A 7,500-nucleotide genomic window follows, 5' to 3' on the forward strand; every position below is an offset into this window, starting at 1 on the left:
GTTAAGCCTAAAGAAATATGTACCACCAGTGGAGAGCAATGCTAATGTTTAACTAGCTGAAATAGCTGTTTGCTTAGTGGAGAATGTTAGGTATCTGACAGAAGGGACATCTCTCTTATTAGTAATCAAATAGGGCTGACCAGTTGTTGCCATCACTCTGGGATTGTGTCAGGCAATTGAGAACAAGTTCAACACTTTATAGAACTGGAAGTACAAAAATCAATATAATTATATTTGTCTTTAGTGTTTTAGCTATGGAAATCATACAGCCGTGGATTGTGGCTTTTTGAGCTGAATGTATTTCTTTTTTATTGGCTAAAAATATTTGGAATCATAGGAATCTTTGTTGAATAGTAAATGAAAGATAGCATGTTATAGTTTTTATTATTGGATCATTGGCATGTTTCATCATTCAGAGCTTTCAAGCTATGTGTGACATGTTTGCAAATGTAAATGTTGAATTGCATTAAAGTGCAAAGCCTTAGAACACTATAAAAATTAACTAGAAATGAAAATGAGAATAATATTTTTCTGTTATGTGCTCAGTCAGACTTTAATGTAGACATGTGGACAAAGAGATCATTTCTTGACTATTGAACTTAAACTGAAAAAAATTACAAGTACTATGTTTGAATAATGCATACTTACAAGGAAGTATGACACAACATTTTTGCAACAATTAAGGATTATAGTAACATATATGTGAATAACAATAATGAATTAAAATTATATCAGTTCTGTTCGGGATGGTCATAAGGAAACTGAAATATACTTTACCATATCAGTGCTTTTATAGCGCCTCAAACATTTCAAACTGCGTTATAATTTGATATTCTAGAAGCATAAAAGGATTTTAAAAAATCAGAAAAACATTTTGTTAATGGGCTTACCATGTTTATTTGAATAAGGAAGACTGAAACTCCATTTACGCCTAGCATAAATGCTTTAGAGATCTTAATTATTGATGAAAATTTTCTGTGCTTCTAAATTTAAAGATATGACAATCTTATAGGAGTTTTAATCACCTTCTATATAAACAATTTTAAAGTTTTTATATTATGAGAAAAAGAATGTATATTTTAGCTTTCTAAAGAGAGTGGTCGCTTATAATGATGAAATACTATCAGCATTTTGTTGCATACAGTATATGCCTCAGAAGGCATTTTGGCACAAAACCCCTTCTATCTGATGGTGTAAAATTGAACAAAAATGTTACGTTTAGGGTTCACTATGAGCAAACTGCACCAATTCTATAACAGGAAAATAAATTTGTGAAGATGTTTTGTAAGATTAAAAGTCATTTGAATCAAAATGCATTTAAAATTCTTAATTATAATTTATGTTTGATCCATGTGTTAATAGTTTGTCACCTAAATTTGTTGGTGTTGAATTTCTGGTTTGCGTTTTCTCTTGAGTGTCCCAGAACAAAATATGCCCATCAAATTTGTGGGTCAATTTACAGTTTCCCATAAGAAGTGTTATCACTTGGTTAGTTGGCTTAAAAAAGAATTATATACAATATACTTCACTAGATCCTTTTGGCCTTTAGTAGGTTTTGACCAGATAAGGAATATTTGTCCTGAGGATATGAACCAATAATTCAATACTGAATTGAGATCTATGGCCACATGTAGCCCAAACTAAGACTCTTTGCGATAATGTGAAAAACAATTCAGATTAGGAGAAATGAAAAAAAAAACCTTAAATATTTCAGATGTAGGAATTTACTTCAGATTGCTATATATTAAATCAATTAATGAAATTACACAGTTGCATCTTGTAGCAGACCTTCATGTAAAAACAAAATAGAAAGCCTTAAATACAATTTTGCATGTTGCATATCATTTCAACCTCTTAAGTCACTAAACATTTTTATTCACAGTAAATTGATTTTCCTCACGCAGCATTACTAAGGAAGATAGTTTTTATTACTATATGAGTATAATATACTACAACATATTAGTATTATTTATACAACAAAATAATTTATGTAGTAAAAAAACCCACCAACAATTGTGAAGTGTGGTCAGTAAAGAGATGCCACAGAAAAAGTGTCCATGGGAAATTAGATTGACCCAAAGAAAACCAAATAAAAGAAAGGAAAAGGCCCATATTTTCTTTGTGGTGTTGCTGAAAAGGATGGGAGTATCATTTTCATAGTGGAATAATGTTTTCTGGGAAAACACAAAAGCAGATGTTCCTCATTAGGAACACCCATTGTCTACATATCACAACTATGAACAGATAAATCTATCCTATTTCACCCATACATTCCAATGGCTGTAAATGATTACAGGATGCCGCTGTAACTGCTAAACCAAAACCACACTGTGCGCTAAAATAATTCTTCCGTGCCATCATAATATATTTTATTAGAAGGTATGGAAATTCCTGGTAAGATACATCCTCTTGACTTTTCCTTTCCTTGTTTGGCTTGAATGTATATTAAGGCGCAGCGTCCAACTGTTGAAAACTGAAAAGACTGATTGTGGAGGAACACGGGAAGGCAGGATTACATTACTATCAAAACATTAAGCGGCAACTTACCAGTAAAGCAATGGCAGGTCTGCTTGCACACACTGAATGTGCTTGCAGTGTATTACTGATAGCATGCTCTGCAACGTTTTTCCAGATGGTACTATCACAGTCATACTGCTAGTTGGCATCTCTGTGGGTAGTAAATACCCCCCTCCCCAATAAATCTGGCATTATTCTATAGAGTTTAGGAGACTTATCATTCCAAGTGTGTCCTACTTTCCTGTATAGAAGCCAGACATCTGTTTATCCCATTTCTTTCATACAGAGTTTGGAATAGCTTTAGTTTTGGGGAAAAAAGTTTTGTCATATTTAACAGCTGTTACAAAATTTCAACTCTGTAGGCTCTTAAAATGCTTTTCAACTGACCTCAGATTTTATACATAATTGACATTGCTTGTAGACCCCCCCCCCACGCACATACACTATTAACCTTTCACTGCCTATAATTTTGTATTTTCTTTGGTAAAAGGCCTTAACTCTCAAGCTTAGTTTTCTACTTTGGGTTCCAAATATGTAGTTTTAATTCATATCTACTCCAACTTTACACCTTTAAAGTAATTGTAGAACAGGGCTGAAGACTGATTGGAGTTTTTTTAGTCAACAGTGTTTCCTTTCACTTCCTGTCACAAAGGTCAAAGAAAGCTGACCTTTGCTGGCAGTCCTAGTCACTGAATTATTCATGTGATTGACTTTTTGTCAGTGCACACAGTTGTGCTCTGGGACATTTTATTCATTTACCTCATTTAAAGCGCCTTTCTGCACCTGTTCAAGTATTAATATCATGTAATTTGGGCCTAATGCCGATTTTGCTGAACACTCATTATATTTTTTATTAGCTATATTTCCAAACGATTATGTATGATTATTACCAAGCCTTACAAACAGCAATGGGTTATTCCCTAGACCTTTACATCTTCTTGTCAGGTTGTTTTCAGAAGCAAGGAGGATAAACATTTGACCAGTCCCAATGTTTTTATTCCTACTCCATATCCAACCAGAGAACTTAAAGCTTTTTCCCTTATGGCTTTGCGAAAGCATGATTAAATCCAACTCTGCAGAAGCTGTACAAATGCCAGCATTTATAAGGTCAACGCTTTTGTTAAAAATGCTATGTAAATGAGGATCTGCAAAAAGGGACATTAAATAAAATTAAATTCATTGTCTTCTTTAATGTCATTTACATTTTGGCTAAGCCCTGGCCTGTCAAGGAGGATTTTTAAAATAATTTTAATTACACATCATTTAGGGATCCAAGGTTTTCTATTCAGTAGCATTTGGATAACCTGCAAAACGGTGACTGTTTATTAACTTCTTAAATGACAAGTTGTCATTTCATCTGCATAATGCAATGAAAACAGTACAGTTTAGCGTAAATCTTTTTCTTCTTAGTTCTAAGATATTCATGGAATTAATGCAGAATAGGCCTTATAATCTCTCAACTGTTCATTTTGCTTAAGTTGTCCTATATGAGGTGCTGTTCAGCTCAAAGTACGTTTGAAAAATTTGCACTTCTTGTATAAACAATATTTTTTTTATTTTCCTGTCAGAAACCTGACACTGATTTTAAGAATGTAGTCTGTTTTAGATTAATGGATATGGCTATAAGTGACACATTTCTGGGCAGAGATGGTCAGTTTGGCTTTTCGAGAGCACAGGTGTGAACATCTCTCTATTATTTACAAGCAAACCACCAATCCTAGTATTCCAGAGGCAAAAGATATGCGGTACTGCATTCATTTATTCTTCAGAGAGTATATTTGCACAAAATATAGATTGTATGGTGGCAAAAAAAGAAATTGCACATGAAGAACAGCTACATAATTGAACAACAGTAAACTACCTTCTAAAAAAAACCCTGAGCCAGAGATGGTACCCTGTAAATTCTTTGATTTAAGTGAAGCCATCAGGATTATTCAGTTTATATCATTCAGTGTGAATCTATATTCTTAACTGTTACAACAAACCTCAGTTAATTAAATTCCCTAAATATTTAGACACTTTGTTAGCAAAGGAATGTAGGCATACACATCTTTGAAATCATTTTTCTCAAGTAAATCCCAAATGTATTAGATGAGACTTTTGTAACACTTTTTTTCCTGTGTAATACTTGCTTATTTTTATGAAGGCAAAAGCATCTGCAATACCATTGTGCAAAGGAATAATAAAGTAGCATGTTTTGTGAGAAAGGAAAAGAGGGAGGAGGGATTTAAGTAAAGCTGTCAAAAACTATACTACAAGAGGTATCCTGATACAAACCATCCTGTGCTTCTGTTGCAGCCTTATCAGGTGAAAAGCAAAGATACTGCCAGAGCCTGTAATTTTGTTAGGATGCCTTTGATGAATTGGATTAGGTTGTGGAAAAATCTTTCAAACTTAGAGTTCTGGTACGCATGCTTACAGGAAGTAAATAATTACTACTGGACAGTGGATAATTAAAAAAAGAACAACCCATGAAACAAAGTGGGGAAAGCTGTTCTAATGAAGCGGTTTTAATAACATGTACATATAAAGAACCAATAGTTTCAGATGGATGTTTTTAGAATCAACATTGATGCAACAGTCTTCACTTACTTTTAGAGGACGGTGAATAATTTATTAGACATGGGAATCCAAGGGGTAAGGGTGGCAGTGGGAGACATGTTGGAGGAGATGGAAATTCCAAGCTCTAACGATGGAAATTGTCACTGCAGATGCCAGGAAGTGATTGACAAGCAGGGCTACAGGAAGTGAAAACTCAGGGAGCTTAACCTGTACTTGGCAGAGCTTCCAGAGCTTACACTCTAAGAAAATGAAAACCATTCACCTCAGTCAAGCTGCCAGAATACAAGCTTCTCTTGTTTGTTTATCTTAATAGCAAATCTCACAAAAATGTTTGTGGTCAAAACTACATATAATAAGACATTATACTGGCATTATTAATATTTTATTAAAATAGAGATGTAACTACACTTTAGGAAAAAAAAGCCCTATGAAGCTGGAGAATTTTATCGGTCAAAGGGTTACTTTGGATTTTATGAGATTCACTGGTTTGATTTTGTTGTTAACTGTTTTGGTTCATTACAATTTTAAGCTTAAGAAAAAAAGTTAATTTATAGGTATATTGACTTAGATAAATTAGGATATAGTTTCTTCAGTTATGACTTTCGTTCTTTTATCAAATTACCTTTAATTTCTTTTGTACAGAAGCAAAATCACAGAGCCTAAATAGCATTTTTTTTTAGGTGGGAAGGGGATGAACTTGTTTTGAAAATTTTCTAGATTCTAGTAAACTGAGGTCAGACGCAAATTAAAATCATAGACCTGTGATTCCTTCACCAAAAAGTTTCACAGCCAGAAAATTATACAGAACCAATCATCATGCGCTTGTGGTGCCAGGAGTGTATAAAGTAAACTGCATCATCCGAAAACAGCAGTAAGGATAGTGTTGTGTTTTCCCAATAATTCACTAGGAAATGAGTTTAACATGTGTGGAAAGGAAGGAGCTTACATTTGTGTTGTTGTAAGACATGTAGCATAGGCCCGGCTAGCGGAAGAAGTCGGCTCCAGCTTGTCTCTAGTGAAAGACGAAACACGGTTACACATCTGGTGAGAAAGAACAGTTCATTTGCCGAGACAGCTCTCTCTCTCTCTGCTGCAGCTGAAAGAAGCTATTTTGACAGAAACAAAGCCATGGGGGTTGGGGTAAGCGATTAGCAGAATTCAGCCCACTAAAAACTCTTGGGCCTTAATGATAAAGAAATAGTAGGAAACCAGGGGAAAAAACCGGCCTTATCCCTATACAGTTTTTCAGTAGGCATTTTGAAAGAAAGAATACAAACAATGACTTCCATATAAAACTCCCACTGCACTTTATAAAAGTTTCTATTAAAAAAAAAAGGAAATGGAACTGAAATGAATCTAGAGGTTTGGAGAATTACTGAAAAACAAATCTCTAGACTCACTTTTGGGGTAGTTTGATCTGACTGTGGTGTATGTGTCTAAAATAAGTCAATTTAATTGTACATATGAAAATTGAACATTACCTCTATAAAAGGTGAATTTGCCATTGCAGCTCTCTGCATTCATCCTAGTTTTGCTCACTGCGCTTGTGACCGCACAGAAGGCTCAATTATGTTGGGTGACCAAAAAAAACCCACCCTAACAGTTGGAGTAGGGTTATTAATACACAATGGATAGACGTGAGTGCCTTTTATTTTGAATAACAACCAGTAAAATTGAATTGGTCTTGGTATTGTGTGGATTGTCAGGAATGCTCTTTACCAATCCAAATTTGATTAGGATTTCCTCTACAAGTTTCTTCAGACCTTCTGTGGTTCATGAGATGCAGCCAGGCAACAAACTACCTTCATCTAGTCCAAATGGTATTAGTGAGCTATAACCATCATTGTTAGTTACAAAGTGAGATTAAACATTTTTCTTATCCATGTGAGCCAAATAATTGATGAGAAAAACTTCAGAGTATAAAATATTTAGGGACTTATTCTATAGTCGTTGTTCAGGCAAACTCAGTGATTCCCACTGATGTCAGTGATGAGTGCTTGAGTGATGATTGAAGGGACCGGTATTTTAATGCAGAATAGTAAGTTACATAAAACTGCAAAACAACCTGCTTTATGTTTGGCTGCAGTAGAGGCTACATTAAGTCTAGGACAGTGTCCTTAAACTTATGCACTCTTTCTTTTTCTAGTTTCCCCCCATCCTGATATTAAATTATTGCATTTTTATTACATGCATTTGCTAAGATGCAAAGCATCATTAGTTTCAAATTTCTACAGCTTGTAGGCATCTAAGCTTTTCTACATCACACAGACCTTTTACACGTAGGTACTGTTTGAACAATTCCATCTTTTGAGAATTTATCAGCAATTCTTTAGATAGTGCAATTTGTCCGTACATCTTTCATTTTAGTGTGCTGATTATTGCATTGTTTGGTGTGTCTGTTTTCTAAACTGGAGGAATTTG

General features: G+C 34.4%; 1 protein-coding gene across 12 annotated transcripts in view; it reads left to right on the forward strand.

Moving 5' to 3' along the window:
* The window catches only part of EBF3 (EBF transcription factor 3), a 143,026-nt gene that overhangs the window by 10,115 nt on the left and 125,411 nt on the right, over positions 1–7,500 (forward strand). The gene's annotated exons all lie outside the window — the stretch shown is intronic.

This window comes from Crocodylus siamensis, chromosome 7 (genome assembly GCF_052110815.1).
Source record: "Crocodylus siamensis isolate JL-2025a chromosome 7, ASM5211081v1, whole genome shotgun sequence".
NCBI lineage: Eukaryota > Metazoa > Chordata > Crocodylia > Crocodylidae > Crocodylus > Crocodylus siamensis.